Below are 17,236 nucleotides of genomic sequence, written 5' to 3' on the forward strand. Positions count from 1 at the left end.
AGGACTTAGCACACTGCCTAGGTAGTCAAATGAAATAAACAGAGTGGTCTGATGATCAGAAAAGCTTCCCGGGTTCCCCTTACCTATGTGTGTCTACATTGCACCCAGAAGCCTATTAGAGATCCAAAATCATGCCCTTGTGGACACCTACAGGACAGAATCTGAATTTTCACAAGATCCTTAGGTGACTCATGCCCATTCAAGTTTGAGAAGCACTGCTTGCCAATCTGGACAGCTGCCTGTTTTTATAAATTAAGTTGTATGAGTCATGCTTTTTCAGTTACGTGCTGTCTATAGCTGCTTTTGCAGGACAGTGGCAGAGATGAGTACTTACGACAGAGAGTGTATCTTCCACAAAGTCTAAACTATGTACTATCCAGCTCTTCCTTTTTGTTTGTTTTGGTTTTGTTTTTGTTTTTTACTATCCAGCTCTTTACAGAACCTTGTTTCCTAGGTTTGTTGAGATAAGGAAACTGCCCTTAGTTATTTGCAGTAACATAGGCTGTTAGACGTATGCTTTTCCTTTTAATTTTCTGTACCCTTTTCTTTCAATTTTCATAATCATTTTTGCAGGTGAAATAAACAGTTTGTTCAAGGTGCCATATCTAATTAGTGGTGGAACCAGACCTCAAATCTAGGTCTGTCTGATTCCCAAGGACCATGATCTTTTCACCATGGACCATGATTTGCCCTCTGTGAAGTTGGGACTCTCAGTGCTTTGTGTACCCAAGGGTTAATTAGCCTTGGAAAAGAGAACTGATGTTGCCCAGGCTCATACATGATAGAACTGTTGCAAAAAAGTCAGTTTACTAACCTCTACTGAGAAATCTCCCTGCCATATAGATGAATAGATGGCAAGTATACTTGAGAAATCACATCAAGGACAGAAGGACGCTTGGAGAGTTTCTAGAATGAGAGTTCAATTGGTCTCTGCAGAAATAGACTCCTCTGGGCTTCTGCCTTGGCCAGGGCCCCACTTTTCCAGTTTCTACTGAAGACTAGAGCCTGTTTAATCCCTTAAAGTTTCCTATTTTCATATTCCAGTTACCTATTTTTAATATCAATTTTGTGTTTAAGAGAGGGTCCCCAATTGTGAGAGGAGTCATTCTTATTCATCATACTAGAAATAGGCTAGTCTATCATGGTTCCTGCCCTTCCAGAAACTAACAATGCAGTCAGTTGAAAATAAGAAAGAGGGTTGAAACTAAGAGCTACTTCTTTGAAAAGATAAACAAAAATCAGAGTAGAAGGATTACTAGTAAGGAGATTAAATCAGTAATCAGAAATCTCCTAACAAACAAGAATCCACAACCAGATGGCTCCACTGGTGAATGCTACCAAACATTCAAAGAAGATTTAATACCTGTTCTTCTCCAACTCTTCCAGGAAATTGAAGAGGAGGGTACACTATCAAACTTACTTTACAAGACCAGGATTGCCCTGGATTACTCTGGACAGATTTCTCACACACAGACACACACACACACACACACACACATGCACACACACACACAAGAAGATAGAGAGGGGAGAAGAAGAGAAAGATAAGAGGAGGAAGAAGGAGGGAAAGAAAGGAGAAGAGAAGAAAGGAGAAGGGAAGAAGGAAGGAAGAAAAGAAAAAGAAGGAAAGACGGAAGGAAGGAAGGACAGGGGAAGAAAGAAAGTTATATGCCAATATCCCTGATAAACATAGATTCAAAAGTCCTCAAAGAAATATCAGCAAACTGAATTCAAAAATACATTAAAAGGATCATATCATATTCAGTGGTGAAAACCTGAAAACTTTTCTTCTAAGATTAGGAACACAAAAGGATGCCCACTCTGACTATTTTTATCCAACATAGTATTAGAAATCCTAGCCAAAGAAGTTAGATAAGAACAAAAAAATGAAAGGTATCCAAATTAGAAAGGAAGAACTAAAACTTTCATTATTTGCAGATGACTTGATCTATATATAGAAAACCGTAAACCAAAAACAAAGTTAATAAATGAATTCAGTAAAGTTGCAGGATACAAAATACACAAAACTATGTTGAATTTCTATACACGTATATCAAACTATCAGAGAATACAAGAAAAAAGACCATTTACAGTTGTACCAAAAAAGAAAATACCCTGGAATAAATTAACCAAAGAAGTGAAAGACCTGTATACTGAAAAATATCAGAGACTGATGAAAAAAATTGAAAAAGACACAAATTAATAGAAATATATTTGGTGCTCATGGATTGGAAGAACTAATATTGTTAAAATGGTCATACTACCCATAGCAATTAACAGACTCATTGCATCTTCTATCAAAATCCCAGTGGCTTTTTTCATAGAACTAGAACAAACAATTTTAAAATTTCTGTGAAACTACAAAAACCCCAAATAGCCTAAGCAATCTTGAGAAGAATGAAACCAGAGGTATCATGATCCAATTTCAAACTATACTACAAAGTTATAGTAACTAAAACAGTATGGTATGGGTATAAAAACATACCTGTGTATCAGTGGAACAGAATCGAGAGCCCAGAAATTAGTCCATGAATATGTGGTCCAATATTTACGACAAAGTAGGCAAGAATATACAATGGAGAAAGGACAGTCTCTTCAATGAATGGTGTTAAGGCAACTGGACAGCTACATGCAAAAGAATGAGATTGGACCACTACATTATACCATATACAAAAATTAATCCAAAGTGGATTAAAGATTTGACTGTTAAGACCTGAAACCATGAAATTCTGAGAAGAAAACATAGGCAGTAACTCTTGACATCGGTCTTAGGAGATGCTTTTTGGAGTTGACTTCTAGGGCAAGGGCAACACAAGCAAAAATAGATGAATGGAACTACCTCAAACCAAAGAGCTTCTGCACAGCAAAGAAAACTGTCAACAAAATTATAAGACAACCTCCTGAATGGGATAAGATCATGGCAAATCATGTATCCGGTACGTGATAATATACAAAATACATAAAGAACTCATACAACTCAATCAAAAACAAAACAAAATAATCTGAGTAAAAAACTGGGAGAGAATGTTTACAGATATTTTTCCAAAGAAGACATACAGATGGCCAACAGACACATGGAAAGATACTTGGCATCATTAATCATCAGGGAAATACCTATCAAAACCACAATGAAATATTACCTCTCACCTGTCAAAATGGCTATTGTCAAAACTATTAGAAATAACAAGTATAGGTGAGATGTGGAGAAAAGGGGACACTTACACATTACTTGTAAGAGTATAAATTGGTGAAGCCACTATGGAAAATTATTTGGAGTTTGTATTAAATTAAAAATGAAACTACCTGCAATTCTACTTCTGGGTATCTAAAGAAAACGAAAACACTAATTTGAAAAGATGTATGCACACCTATGTTCGTTGCAGTATATATACTACTCAGCCATAAAAAAGAATAAAATCTTGCTATTTGCAACAACATAGATGGTCTTCAGGGTATTATGCTAATATAACAAGTCAGACAAAGAAAGACAAATGCTCTATCATTTCACTTATAAGTGGAATCTAAGAAACAAAGCAGACAAGTGAACAAAACAAAATAAAACCCAGACTCATATACAGAGGGAACAGAGTGTTGGTTGTCAGAGCAAAGGGGTTTGGCGGAGTAAGGGGGTTTAGGGGTAAAATGGGCAAAGGGGACCAAAAGGTACAAACTTCAAGTTATAGAACAAGTAAACCATGGGGACATAATTTAGATCATGGAGAATGCCATCAATAATATTTTACTAACTTTGTATGATGACAGATAGGAACTGGACTTATTGGGGTGATCAGTTTGTAATGTATACAAACATCAAATCACTATGCTGTACACCTGAAACTAATGTAATACTGTATGTCAATTACACTTCAATAATAAAGAAGAAAAAAAATAAGAAAAAGTCGTGTTTAAAATGAAAAGCAGCGAATGCTACCTATGAAACTGGAGGCTGAGTTGACGTGGGTAACTAGGAGTACATGCACAGCTAAAAGAAATGCTGTTTTAACACTTTGGCCCCAGTATCTTTCCTCCATGGTTTTTTTATTCTCTAGCTCTCTTTACTTGGCCTCATCACCTCATTTAATCTAAATACACTAACCTTCCATGCCTAGAAGTACTACTTGTCATTTTCCCTTTTCTTCTTTATCTTCTTCTCTTAAGAAATTTCAAGTGTGAGACAATGGATTAAAAATAGCTTGAGCCTCATAAGAGGGTTCCCCTTTCTCTGCATCCTTGGCAACACCTGTTGTTTCCTGTGTTGTTGATTTTAGCCATTCTGATGCATGCGAGGTGATATCTCATTGTAGTTTGGGTTTGTATTTCCCTGATGATGAGCGATGTTGAACATCTTTCCATGTGTCTGTTGGCCATCTGCGTGTCTTCTCTGGAAAAATGTCTATTTTCATGTCTTCTGTCCATTGCATTATAGAGTAAATGATGCAAAAATAATTTGACTATTTAGGTCATCTTATTTTTTAGAGTATGAAGGAGTAAATGCCGTAGACCATATTTTGCGCTTTTTGAAATATCCTAAAGTGCCCTACATGCATGACACTTTTCTTTCTCCAAATTCTGAACTTGAACTAGTAGCCCGCCTAACTGCAGCAGTCATTTTGTATTGTTCTTGTTTTCTTGCTGTGAATGAAGCACTAAGCTTCCTACCAAGACTACAAGCCCCTAACAGCTGAGTATTTTCTTTGTGTTGTTTGAGACTCTCTCTTTAATACTTGCTGGGCCTCAAATAAAATCCAATACTTGATTTTGGGGCAAGAGGGTAAAATCATATATGACTCTATTTCTGACCCCTAACACAGTGCCCTTTTTATGATAAACACTGGAGAAACATGTGTTGTATGATCCCTTTATGAAGGAAATTTAGTAATAAAAGTATAGTCCAACAAAAGTCAGAAATATCTGAAACTTCACTGTAGGTGCACTAAAAGAAATGTGACCTTTGTAAAGAAAATGGCCTACAGAACAGGACTTCTGTCCCCCAAGGAGGTACATAGTACATTTACGGCGAGCCATCATTCTTCAACCCACACATGTCCTGCTGCTCTTTGGACCGCCATGTCAGATCACATCTACCACCTCATCAGCATTTATGAATATGCATTGTTCGCTGGCCACCAACATACAGAAAAAATACAAGAAAGAACAGAAAGGGGTGCGGAGAAAGAGAAAGAAAGGAAGGAGGGAGGGAAGAAGGAAGGAAGGGAGTTTTATTCCAAACAATGTTAACTCGGGTTCATGACTTCTTCCAGACACCAACTGTTTTGAGCTCTGAGCAGCCAGATGGTAGCCTGATCTTAAGGTTGGAATAAAAAATTGATGGGCTTTGATTTCCATGTACCTTTTTAACTGAGAGTCAGTGGAAGACTTTGCAGAAGATCTCATTGTGAAGAAAGGATCTGGACAGAAAACAACAAACCAGCAAAGTCTGTTCTTCCTGACAGGAGCTGTACCCATGGGTCTCTTGCTCTAAATATACAGCAACCACTGCAAATGACAGTCAGATCCTTGTGTTTGTCATTGGAGACATTTGCTAAAGGACCATTCATGGCAAGAACTTGCATGGTGTGAAACTGAGTAGATATATCCTCTGCCTTCGGAAAATTAGTCCAGGAAAGATCTTTTTATTATTATTATTATATTCAAGAGGTATCTATTGTCTACAATGCTGGGCACTGTTCAACAAGCTGGGGAGATAGTACATAAATCCAAATTCCTGATGTCACAGAGCTTACATTTTAGTGGGAGACAGACCACAAAGAGGAAGTAAAATGTGCAATGTGTGAGAGGTGCTCCACAGGGAGAGGCATGAGGATGGAGGGTAGTCAGGGAGGGTCAGCCCGAGAATTTGGATGCCCAGAACCTGCTATTCGAAGACCTTCCTGTGGAGATGACTGATTCCAGAATGTCCCTGAGCTTCTCTGGGCCCCAAATAGGACAACAGAGAGAAAGTTAAGATCAGCGAGGAATGGAGGCAGCACACCAGACATCAGCATTGTGTGTGTGTGTCAGCTGGGCCGTTAGCCGCAGGGGCAAGTGTCTGTGTCGGGCACGCACTTAATTAGGGTGGTGTCATGGAGGAAGTGAGCTTGGAGGAGCTCCTTGAAGAAGAGAAGGCTAATGTAATCTGACCACATTGTAGAGTTTCTCTGGAATAATAATTGTCTCAGGACAAACACAGTGCTCTTTCCATGGAATACATTAGCTAAAACTCTTCAAAAGGCAGCAAACAAACGCACAGTCACCAGTTCACCCTTCGTGGGTCGCCCAGGCCCTCACTCTCCCTGCCCCTCTCACCACCTCCATGCGGCTGCACTCAGAGAAACCAAGCAGAACTCCTCTTCAGCTGCCCCCCATGCTTCCTGGTGGGGGAGGACAGAAGTAAGGCACCAAAACCAGAGTCCCCAAGACACAGGCTCATAAATAATACCAACAACTTGTTATGCTGGGTCCTTTCCATTTTTGTTCTGCAAAGCCAAAAGGACCCACAAAGATTTCCCCCCTTTTACAGCAAAATATGGTCTCCAGTCTAAGCTGGAACTAGCTGGGTGCCACTCCTGTTTCCTACTGCTGTGAGGCACATATGGCTGTGTGGCCAGGACCCCACAAATCATCCACTAAGTTCATTTTTATTAGTAGCTTCTGCTTAATTAAGGGATGCACCATGCTCCATCAATCAGCTTCTGTGCTCTCGACTCATCCCCAGTCAGCCCACCTCTAATAGATGTAGGTCTGCTGTAGGAAAAAGAAAAGATCCAAGGAATACTGGCTCCAAAAGCCAGGGGGAGGGGAGTAACGTCTGACAGCTGGAGCAGTCCCTTCAAACAGGAGACTGTGACCACAGAGGCAGGTAGTGGGTGACACGTTGAGTGTCATTACCCTTCAAATATGTGAACTTTGATTTATTGGACCAGATGCCTGGTTAGATATACAATGCTTTAACATATTTATATTAGATCCTCAGTCACATGCAATAGAGTGAACTACAGTTTTCATTATTTAGAAAAAAAATTTTTAATGCAAACTAGGTAGAATCCCATGAGGCAAAGTAGATAGACAAGAATGGGATTAGTATATATTTTTTCACAATTTCGCCCCTATATAGAAGCCTCTTCAAGGTATGGTGCTAAGTCAAAACTATTTTATAGCATCCTTTGCCTGAGTTTGTTTCCAGAAGCTTCCTAAGTATAGTCCATCTTCATTATTCATAGATTCTGCATTTGTGAATTCACCTACCTACTAAAATCTATTTGTAACCCCCATATCAGCTCTCTTACTCTCATTTGTGGACATGCTTGCAGCGGTGAAAAATGTGGTTTGCTCATGGCTCACCTTCTCAGCCTGGGGCAGAGCTGATTGGGGAGGGGGATGCAGTGGGAGGAGGCCTGCCTTGGGGCTCATTGGCCAGGGCATTTGAAGTCCAGCTCTGGTACTTATCAGTGCTATACCTCCATCAAGTAGGTAACACATCAGAACTTCCTTTTCCCTTTTGTAAACTGAAACAGTCTATCACAATGAGTCATTTTTAGGATTTAAGATTATAAGCTATGTGAGGTGTGTTTGTATATGTACATATTTCTGCTAGGAGCAGTGGTTCAGTATTTGCTCATTCAGTGTTTGTGATGACTTTATGGAACATAATTACCATAAACACTGGGAATTGACTGGAAAATCTTCCCCACTTGTGAAAGAGATATGCAGATGTTTTCTTTTAATTCGCATAAAAAGAAGCCATATTGACAGGGAAATATTTATTGAAATTAATTTTATAAGAAAACAATGTAATTTAAAGATTGGCAAGAAATGTATGAACAGAACACTACCCCAAAGACAATACAATGATGGCAAGTAAAAATAATGAAGCTGGCAGATGAAAAGATACTCAATCTCATTTGTCATCGGATAAATGCAAATTAAGACCACAGTGGGATACTGCTACATACCTCTTAGAAGTATTAGAACCATAAAAAGTGACAATACCAAATGCTGACAAGAATGAAGATCAACAGAACCTCATTCATCGCTGTGGGGAATGCAAAGTGGTACAGCCAGTCTGAAAGCCAGTTTGGCAGTTTGTTCTATAAAAAGATACTTAACATGTGATCCAACGATCCCGTTCCCAAGTGAATTGAATTTATTTTCAAGTAAGTATATTTACCCAAGTGAGTGGAAAACATGCTTATGCCAAAACCTGTGTGTGAATGCTTCCCGTAGTTTTATTCATAATGTCCAAAATCTGAAAATAACCAAGATGTCCTTCAACAAGTGAATGGATGGCCCATCCATATAATGGAATACTACTCAGCAATAAAAAAGATGTGTTCACTGACTCATGCAACCACTGGAAGGATCCTGAATGTATTTTGCTGAATGAAAGAAGGCAAAACCAAAATGCTACAGAATGTGTAGTTAGCTGTAATTAGTTCTATTTATATGACATTATAGAGAAGCAAAAATTGTAAGAATGGGAGCAGATGAGTGGTTGCTGGGGAATTGGAGAAGAAGAGAGATTAAATGTAAAACAGCCACATGCAGGAATTTTAGGGTAATGGGACTTTTTTTTATTCTCTTGTTCTGTGGATATGTAAGTATGAATTTGTTAAACCTGCAGAACTGTATGTAACAGAGTAAGCCTTGCTGTGTGTGCAAATGAAAAAAAATCAACCAGAATGTTGAAGGTCCCACGATACAGTGAAGATTGTACCTATTTTATTATAAGAGTATGGCACAATAAAAGGGTTAGCGGGGAAAGGAGCCAAGGTAATTAACTTTGGAGCAATAGTGTTTTGACTGGACACTATAAAGATAAAGAAAAAGAACTGAATAAACAAGATACTCTGGTTGGTAAATATTTTTTTCTCATAGCGGTGCGCATTATCAATTTTGGAATTAATCTACATGCATACTCGAGCTGAAAAAAAATCAGTAAATAAATTGGAGCTAGTGCAGGCCAGCTTTCTCAGTGGTAGAGAAACAAGTTATAAATATGCAGGCAGAAGTGGAGGAAGTGGCTAGAATAATGCCTGTGTGGTGGCTTAGAGTTGAAGATACAAGTATGATTTATGTTAACATACATGCAGATAGGCACAGCAGTAGAGATATGTGTTTCTACCTGGATCACGTTAACCCCGTCTCCTGAGATAGCCTGGAAGCAATGATATGTCAGTAGCTACGAGTACATCCAGTGCCCACAGCTTGGTTTTCGAACATCGTTCTCGAACACCAGGAACCAGGTATCCTTGGAGAAGTAGCTGATTGTAGGCGTGAACCAAAGCAATACATGAAGGCTCTAGAGAGCATCTTGTAGGATTGTAATGTAGTGACAAAAGTAAGGGAATGCTGGGGGGAAAAAAAAAAGAAAAAAATGTGAGGAGACCTTGACAAAGAATCTAGGACTCAACCTGAAAGAATCCCAGGGACCCACCCTGAACGATTGGAGGAAAAGTCATAATGATAGGATCGGATTATAATCCAAAGTATAATACATGTACCCGAGTGCCTGCTGATATAAATACGGAAATGGGGAAGAACGAACAAACCTTTGTTATAGAAGAATCTGGAATAATATAAGCAGATATTTCCCCCTCTAAGAGAACTGTCAGCTGGGCTTAGTGACTCACTTCAAAGAGTAGAATCTGCGAAGGGAAGACCAGTAGCTTTACAGTGGAGAAACCTGGCAGATATCACCATAGCCAGATACTCAAGATGAACATCACTTGTGATAAACTGCATTGTTCCCATGTACCCCCTGATAGGATGTGTGCTTGACCTCTCCGATATCTCCCCCTCCAATCTCATAAACCCATTACAAAATAAAGGGCATTCTGTAAAGCTTCTGACCAGCAAGCAACCTTCTAAAGTATCAAACAGAAAACATGAAACAAAGCAGGACTAAGAAACCATCACAGATTAGAGGAGACAGCGGAGACCTAACAAATGAATGCAATGCGGGATTCTGAATTGGATCCTGGCATAGAAAAAGGACATGAGTGGCAAAACTGGTGAATTCCGAATAGTCTGTAGCTTAGTGATGTTATCTCAGTGTTAACATCCTAGTTTTAGCCAGTGTAGCGCAATTGTAAAATGTTACATTAGACAAAGCTGAGGGATCCAGGAACTTTCTGCACTATCTGAAAATCTAAGAAGTGATCCAAAATAAAAAGTTAAATGAAAATGCATATGTATGTGCATAAATAAACTGTTTGAGATGTTCTTAAAAATAACTTATTTTTCCAAATGCAAGAGAGAAATGGTATTTTAATGCCATGGAGGTTAGAGGAGGGGGAAAAGGTTCAATTTTGTCCCTCTGGTCTACAAATTCCATTGTGAGTCTCTTCACTTGTTCTCCACTTTAGATTTTACAGAGGAAGGAGAGATGCAAGCACAAAGGAACATGAGGAATAGAGGAAAATAAGAAGAAATGACAAATGAGACTGTAAATACAATTAAAGCTTTCAGAGCTATAGAGGCCACAGGTAATTCTTTCCAGCTGCTTGAGGGTCATTGGTTCAGAAAAATAGAAATAAGGAAGGGCAGCAAAACCAAGGGTGGTTCAGAAGCCATCTGGAAACTAGTCTGGAACTCAAGTTCAACAGCCCCGTGTTGGCTGTCTTTGACCTGCCTCCTAAGTTCCATTTATACGCAATAATGACTGTGGTTCTCTCCTGGAGCACGAGATACTTAGGATCATAATGGTGGCTTTTGTTTTGTTTTGCTGCTTTCTGCTTACAAACCAGCATGTTTAGATCTCTTCAGGGCAGAGCGGTGCAGTGATAGCACCACTTGTAAAAACAGCAAAAAAATGTGATGGAAAAATCTGCAGTACAAATGACACAGGGATGTCGAGGGTTAATGTTGGCTTCGCTAACATTCCGAAGCAGCACCAATGACAACGTGGCCACTTAGTCCCCCCTTCATCCGTGGGGAGTGGCGCAAAGCCCTCTTCAGAGAATAGTAAGACTAAGAGCCCGTTAGGAGGACTGTTTGGTGGGATCCGACCCGCAGTTCAGTTGAGAGGAACAGCAGATTCTCTTTCAGTCCTCCAGCGGTGGAAAGGTGGCACTCTAACCCCCTGCATTCTTTCAGTAATGAGAAAAGTAAATCTAAGTTGTACCTTCCAACGAATGAGGCTATGTCGTCAAAACTACACAGGTCAATGTTTCTCCCTGATGCTTTTTCAGAGTCATTTTATCCCCTGCCCGTTTTATTATGATGGTTATTAAAAGTCTAATACGCTCTATGGAAAGTGTGAAAAATAGCATCCAAACATTGAGTATGTACTTTTATAATATAAATAAAGGCAACTTATATTATTTTACGTATATTATTATATACATTGATTATTACGGTAAATATAGGAAGGAAGTTTTAGACCAGCAGGGTCTAGTTCAGGCCATTTCCCCTCATTTATCCTGAGAGAGATTTTCTCCCTCAGGGACTGTATTAAGAAGTCTTGTGACTTTTGGGGGGAGAATATGTAGTTGGTTTGATGTAGCCTTAAGCTTCCTCCACTTGCCACTCTGTGAATTGAGTTGGATTATGTCATTTCCTCTGATGCCCTATAATGCAGCCTTAAGAATAATGACCCTGCAGTGTGGCTCTGCTGAAAATAGCTTTCCCAGTGCCAGAAAAAGATGATTCATACTTGGCATAGGAGCCATGTCTGGAAACTGCCAGAACAAAGGACAGAGGTAATTCACTAAGCGGCTCCGTCATCATCGAACTCAGTTTGGATGGTACATTTAATGACGGTACATCACTAAATACAGACATTTCAACTGATAGATTTATATATATACGTATGTACGCATGTCGTGTGCCCATCTGTTTTGTATGCATGTATTTATACTACAGATGTGTTTATGCATGCACTCATATATGTATTTATTTAAGGGCAGTGATCTATCTGGTTGTATGCTACCATTATTTATCATTCCTTAATTTTAATCATGTGGTCTGAGAGCATTTGAACATTAACAACATGAAAATAAGAGCTTGGTTGAAACTATAACTCTAACACCACATGTATTCATGTGCCCAAAAGTTACTAAAACCTTGGGGTGCCTGGGTAGCTCAGTTGGGTAAGCGTCTGACTTCCACTCAGGTCATGATCTTGGGATGGTGCAATCGAGCCCTGTGTCAGGCTCCTCACTCAGCACAGAGTCTGCTTGTCCTTCTCCCTCTGCTCCTAGCTCTCTCTCCTCTCTCTCTCTCTTGCAAATAAATAAATAAATAAATAAATAAATAAACAAAGGCATGCATATGGTCATCTTTCCCACTTACACACCACCAAATTTCAATAAGCTTCTGACATTTGAGCTACCAGTACTTCCAGTGACAAGGCTTTCTACCCCTCTTTGGAGAAGACTGTGTTCCCAGAGGCCATAGGGAATCTGTCTCCACATTCCTAGAGAAGGTCTTCTTGGCTGTGTCTTATATACCTCGTTGACCACCTGGTTATCATATTCCTCCTTGGCTATGTGTCAAACTGCACATTTATTTTTCTTAATCTTTTCTCAAAAATCAATTCTCTGAGCCCCTTAATCATTTTTATTGATCTCTGTTGAATTTTCTCTAATATGATGGTGCCTATCTGCTCCTGAACTACTTTACTCAGCTTTACCATTCAACACTCAACTTCAGCCAGGTACCACGGAGTATAGATTAGAGTTTAGAGCATGCAGGGTGTCAGGTGAAGTTTGTCTCACGAAACATCCACTGGCCACCATTTTGTGACCCTCAGAAACAAACATTCTGTGCAGCGGAAACCTAACAACTCACCGTTTGACCATGTGTGGTATCTTGTGTGTTTTCTTTATTAATCAGATTCCGCTATGAACATGGCTTCCCATTACTAGGTAGTTAGTGCATTTTCCAGCTCACGACTCTCTGAATGCGTCAAGCCCATGTCTAACTTTCCATCTGTAATTCTGCTTCCTATCTCTTAACTAAACCGCACTGCCTGTCAGCTGAAATTTTTTAAACTGCATTTGAAGGGGGAATAAAATGCAGATTTATTTCCCAGTTAAAACTTCCCTGTTTTGCAAAGATGATAAGTTAATTGTACATGAAAAGAATTCATCTGGTAATGAGAAAGAGTACCTGGGAAGTAACATAAGAATCTCAGATTCATTGTTAGGTCCCTGGGTTCCAGGATCCGGGGAAGGCCAGGCAGCTTAAAATATAAGCTCCACCGAAAGGATGGGATTGGTGATAGGCTGTGCAGGATGATCGTTGCTACCATTTCTGTGAATGTTTACAAGGTGATAGCTGCTATTCTGAAATTTTTTCATGCATCTCCTTTAAACTTAAAGCAAGTATTTGTGACATACAATTATTACGGCCATTTTTATAGATGCTACAGAAACACTGAGAAGGTGCTGAAGGTCAGTCTGGTTGGCTGCTAAGTCAGCAGAGTGTGGAGGTCAAAGCCAGGCAGGCTGCTAACGGACCTGCAGTCTGCTCACTTTCCAGCATCACAAAAAAGCCCCCAGCTGAAGAGTATAAGCAGACCCAGGGAGAGGATACTTATTTCAAGTATCCTAGCCTTGCTTATCAAAACTTCTTGTGAGAAACTTTCTTGGAGAGTCAGTTTGCCAACAATGTTGTGTCAACCAAGGGTTGTTCAGGGAAGTAGACAGTTCTGGCTATAAAACTCTGCTGATGGTGAGTGGTGTACTTTTTTTTTTTTTAAGATTTTCTTTGATTAGCTTTTTTTTTTTTTTTTTTTTTAAATCAGTGAACCACAGCAACCAAGTTTAGTACTCTGTAGAGGCATCTTTAAAATTCTTTGCCTGTGGTGTAATTGGGTGAAAAGGAGGCGTTAAGGAAGGCACGTGATGTGGTGAGCACTGGATGTTATACGAAACTGGTAACATTATTGAACACTACATCTGAAATGAAGGAGGTACTATAAGTTAGCTAATTGAATTTAAATAAATAAAGAAATAAAAATAAAAATAAGAATTCTTCACCTGGATATTGACAGACTGACTCTCTTTCAAAGGAATATTCTTAAAATGACCCTGGACCGTAAAATCTTTGTGAACTTTGCTTCATATATGTGCACCAGGTTTCTTTGCCAGTTGTCTGGAAAATTCAACCGAGAAGGAAGGACAAAAATTCACCTGGAAAGGATTAATTCAGAAGGAGAGGCACTTGATCACTGGTTCTTCTCAACCTGCAGTATTCCTTTGGCCTTCGCTGAGAAGGCAAGAGCTGGCCTCCATCCCCAGATTCAGTAAGCTAAAGTGAAATCCATATTCATCAAATCTCCTGTTTGGATCACTTATTATGTTAAAACGAAAAGTAGTATTTCAAGGAGATTCAATTTATGTTCCAAGGGACATAAGAACCATTCTTAAAATATGAATGATTCTTGCAATGAATTATTAGTGGCAACCTCTGGTCAAGTCTCTCAGAACTGTTCCAAGGAACTAAAGATGAATTTCCCATTTCTCATTCCCAGAGTTTAGAGGCCTACAAGAATGAGTTTTTTTAATCTATGACTTACTGCCTGTTACTAAGTGATTCTGGCTGTGTCAATAAATTTGTTCACAGCTCTAATTGTGTTAATGAATTGAACATAATTAAACTTACAACATGTCAGGAGTTTCTTCTGGCAGAACTCAGTAGATTTTTCAAAAGAAGAGCTCTGTGGGAAAACAAATAAATGTACTGCGCAACTTCTGCCATCATCATAAAGTAATCTCAGAGAAAAGATTGAAATAAGGGATTCCAAAATTGACTTTTTAAGGAATATTCTTCTCCGAAGTTTTATTCCGTTTACAATGAGTGTGACCTGTCCTATGATTAAATACACTAGGTTACAAGCTCCTTTAGGATGGAAAGTATATATTATCTTTTCCCCCAATACTTAGTAGAGGGCATGTTACGTAAACCCGAATGGGGAGTGGATATGGCCATGTGAACATAGCCCCTCTCAGTTTTTCCCTGTGGGGGTTCACGCAAGGGGGAGGGGAACCTACCATTTATTTGGTCACCTGTGTGCTGCTTGCCAGGCTTGGCAGTGGTCTCACATTCAAAATTGTATTTAGTCCTTGAGGGGATAACAATTATCCCCACTTTACATGTGGGGAAGTTAAAGCTCCAAGGGGTTGAGTAATCTGAGCTCAGACTTAAGTAAGTGTCAAGCTTGGGGTTCAGTCCTTTTCTGTCTGGCTCCAGTTCTTTGGATCCTTCATGACCTCACATGGTCCTTGGGCATTAGATGTGGACCAGATGAGCTTGCTGGGCGACTGGATGGCCAGAACGCACTGGGGAAGTCCTCAAGAGATCTTTGCTTAACTTTGTTTAAATGACTTGTTCTTTCCTAAATCATTCTCTAGAAAATAAAATTAGTTGGCAATGAAGAAGTGTTTGCAACTTTTCTCAAGGTGTTTTATTTACCTGTTGTCTTCAACGTTAAGGGTGATAATTTCTTTTCTGTCCACTGCAGTGCAAGGGAAGAGTCTTATACATGCTGACTGGTGACAGATGCTTCATCTGAATTATTGTTTTTGTGATGCCACTGCCAAAAGAGCACTGCTTTTAACTTAAAAGACCTTAGAACTTGTTTGACAAATAAGGAAAAAGAGTCAAGACCTAGATAATATTTGTTATTTATGGGTCTGATAAAAGGGAAAAAAAATCCCCAAACCTCTGCTTTAGTCCTAAGGTTTATAGTCACTACGGTTTTGCAAAAACCATTCACAAAAAAAGTCATGACATTATTAGAGTTTTAGCTATTTTCCTAAGGGTAGAAATTTCTCCCGTAGACAGGGGGAAGAGAAGAAGCAGCAGCAGCAAAGGACCCAGAGAAATTATGATAATCTTAATGTTTATATAAAGTTTACAAGTTCCTCCAATACTATTTAAATTCCAGCCTCCTAAGAGAAGCCCCATGAAGAGGGCACAGCAGTTACGATTATCCCCCTTCCGTAGATGCAGAAAAAGAATCTACTGGTATACCTAAAATGCACAAGCCAAGATAGACTGTTTATTCACTCCCCTTCTGTACCTGTCACCCTCTGGAAGTGAGTTTGCCTTGGCTTATCTGCTGAGAATGTTCTGTGAGTTCCAAGCAGTCCAGGACCACGGATGCAAAGGCACGAGGCAGACAGTGGGTCCGAGTTTCGCCAGTAGACCCACACACAGAAAGGTTGGGCCGATTGGAAAGAAGGGGACATTTGTGCATTGGGAGAGGCTAAAAAAATGAGAATGTAAAAGGCATCGCTGAGGGTAGATCAGATGGCAGAACATCTTAATTTGTCTAAGGAGCCAAGAGAAATGATACAAATTAGACAAGTAATCAATAGCCTTCAGGTATTCAAGTGAATACCACTGAACCCAAATCTCCAGCATATTTCATTGTCTCAGAAGGTTATCTTTTGCATAAACGCAAATGATACTTTTTACCACTGTTTCAAAAAAAAAAAATAATAAGATTACATTTGGAAGGCCTGTAAACAACATTGCCTCTTAATTGATTTTTCAGGCATACCTTTTTATATGAAGTAGGGTCAATTCTCATTAGATGTGGATTCTGTATTTGGAATTTATTGACTTGCTAAAATTTATTTGTAACCCCCAAATCCATTCATGTGGTGCTTTTGTGATCATAGGAGGACACTGGCAGAGTCGTGAAAACTTTGCGTCACCTAGGATTGGACAAAGTGATGTTCTGCTTTCTTGTTTTAGCGTCCAAATACAATAAACAAGTGTTCTTTTCATGGTCTGTTTAATGGCACCTTTTCCACAATTTAGTGCTTTTTGTTGGTGATTTTGCTGTTCGAAGTGGCTCCCAAGTGCCATGCTGTCCTGCTGCCGAGCCTTCCTAAGTACAAGGAGGCTGTGGTGTGCCTACAGAAAAATATGCACATGTTTGATCAGCTCCATTGAGGTCTGAGTTATGGTGCTTTTGGCCATGAGTTCAATGCTAATGAATCAACAATATTAAATAAGGTGTCTTTAAACAGAACACGCATAAAACAAGATTAGGGTTGATCAGTTGATGAAAATGTGACCAGAGGCTTGCAGGAACCTAACCCTTTATTTCTCCCCAAAGCGAAGGCTCTGATTTACTACTGCACTATTCTCTGCCACTCTATAGAACACGACTCCTGCAAATAATGAGAACCACCTGTGTGTTTTAAGTGTTAGTCCAACGAGGATCTGGCTGGTGATGTTGACTGTGATTGGTAGCATCAGACCTAATAGGCTCAATAAA

General features: G+C 39.4%; 1 protein-coding gene across 1 annotated transcript in view; it reads left to right on the forward strand.

Moving 5' to 3' along the window:
- SPATA17 (spermatogenesis associated 17) overlaps window positions 1-3,898 on the forward strand; it is a 204,147-nt gene extending 200,249 nt beyond the window's left edge. The window contains exon 11 of the mRNA XM_082703007.1: window positions 2,800-3,898. The gene's annotated coding sequence lies outside the window, so the exon portion shown is untranslated. The remainder of the gene's footprint in view (window positions 1-2,799) is intronic.
- The last annotated feature ends 13,338 nt before the right edge of the window (window positions 3,899-17,236 follow it).

The sequence above is a fragment of the Mustela nivalis genome, assembly GCF_964662115.1.
Source record: "Mustela nivalis genome assembly, chromosome: 16".
NCBI classification, from domain to species: Eukaryota; Metazoa; Chordata; class Mammalia; order Carnivora; family Mustelidae; genus Mustela; species Mustela nivalis.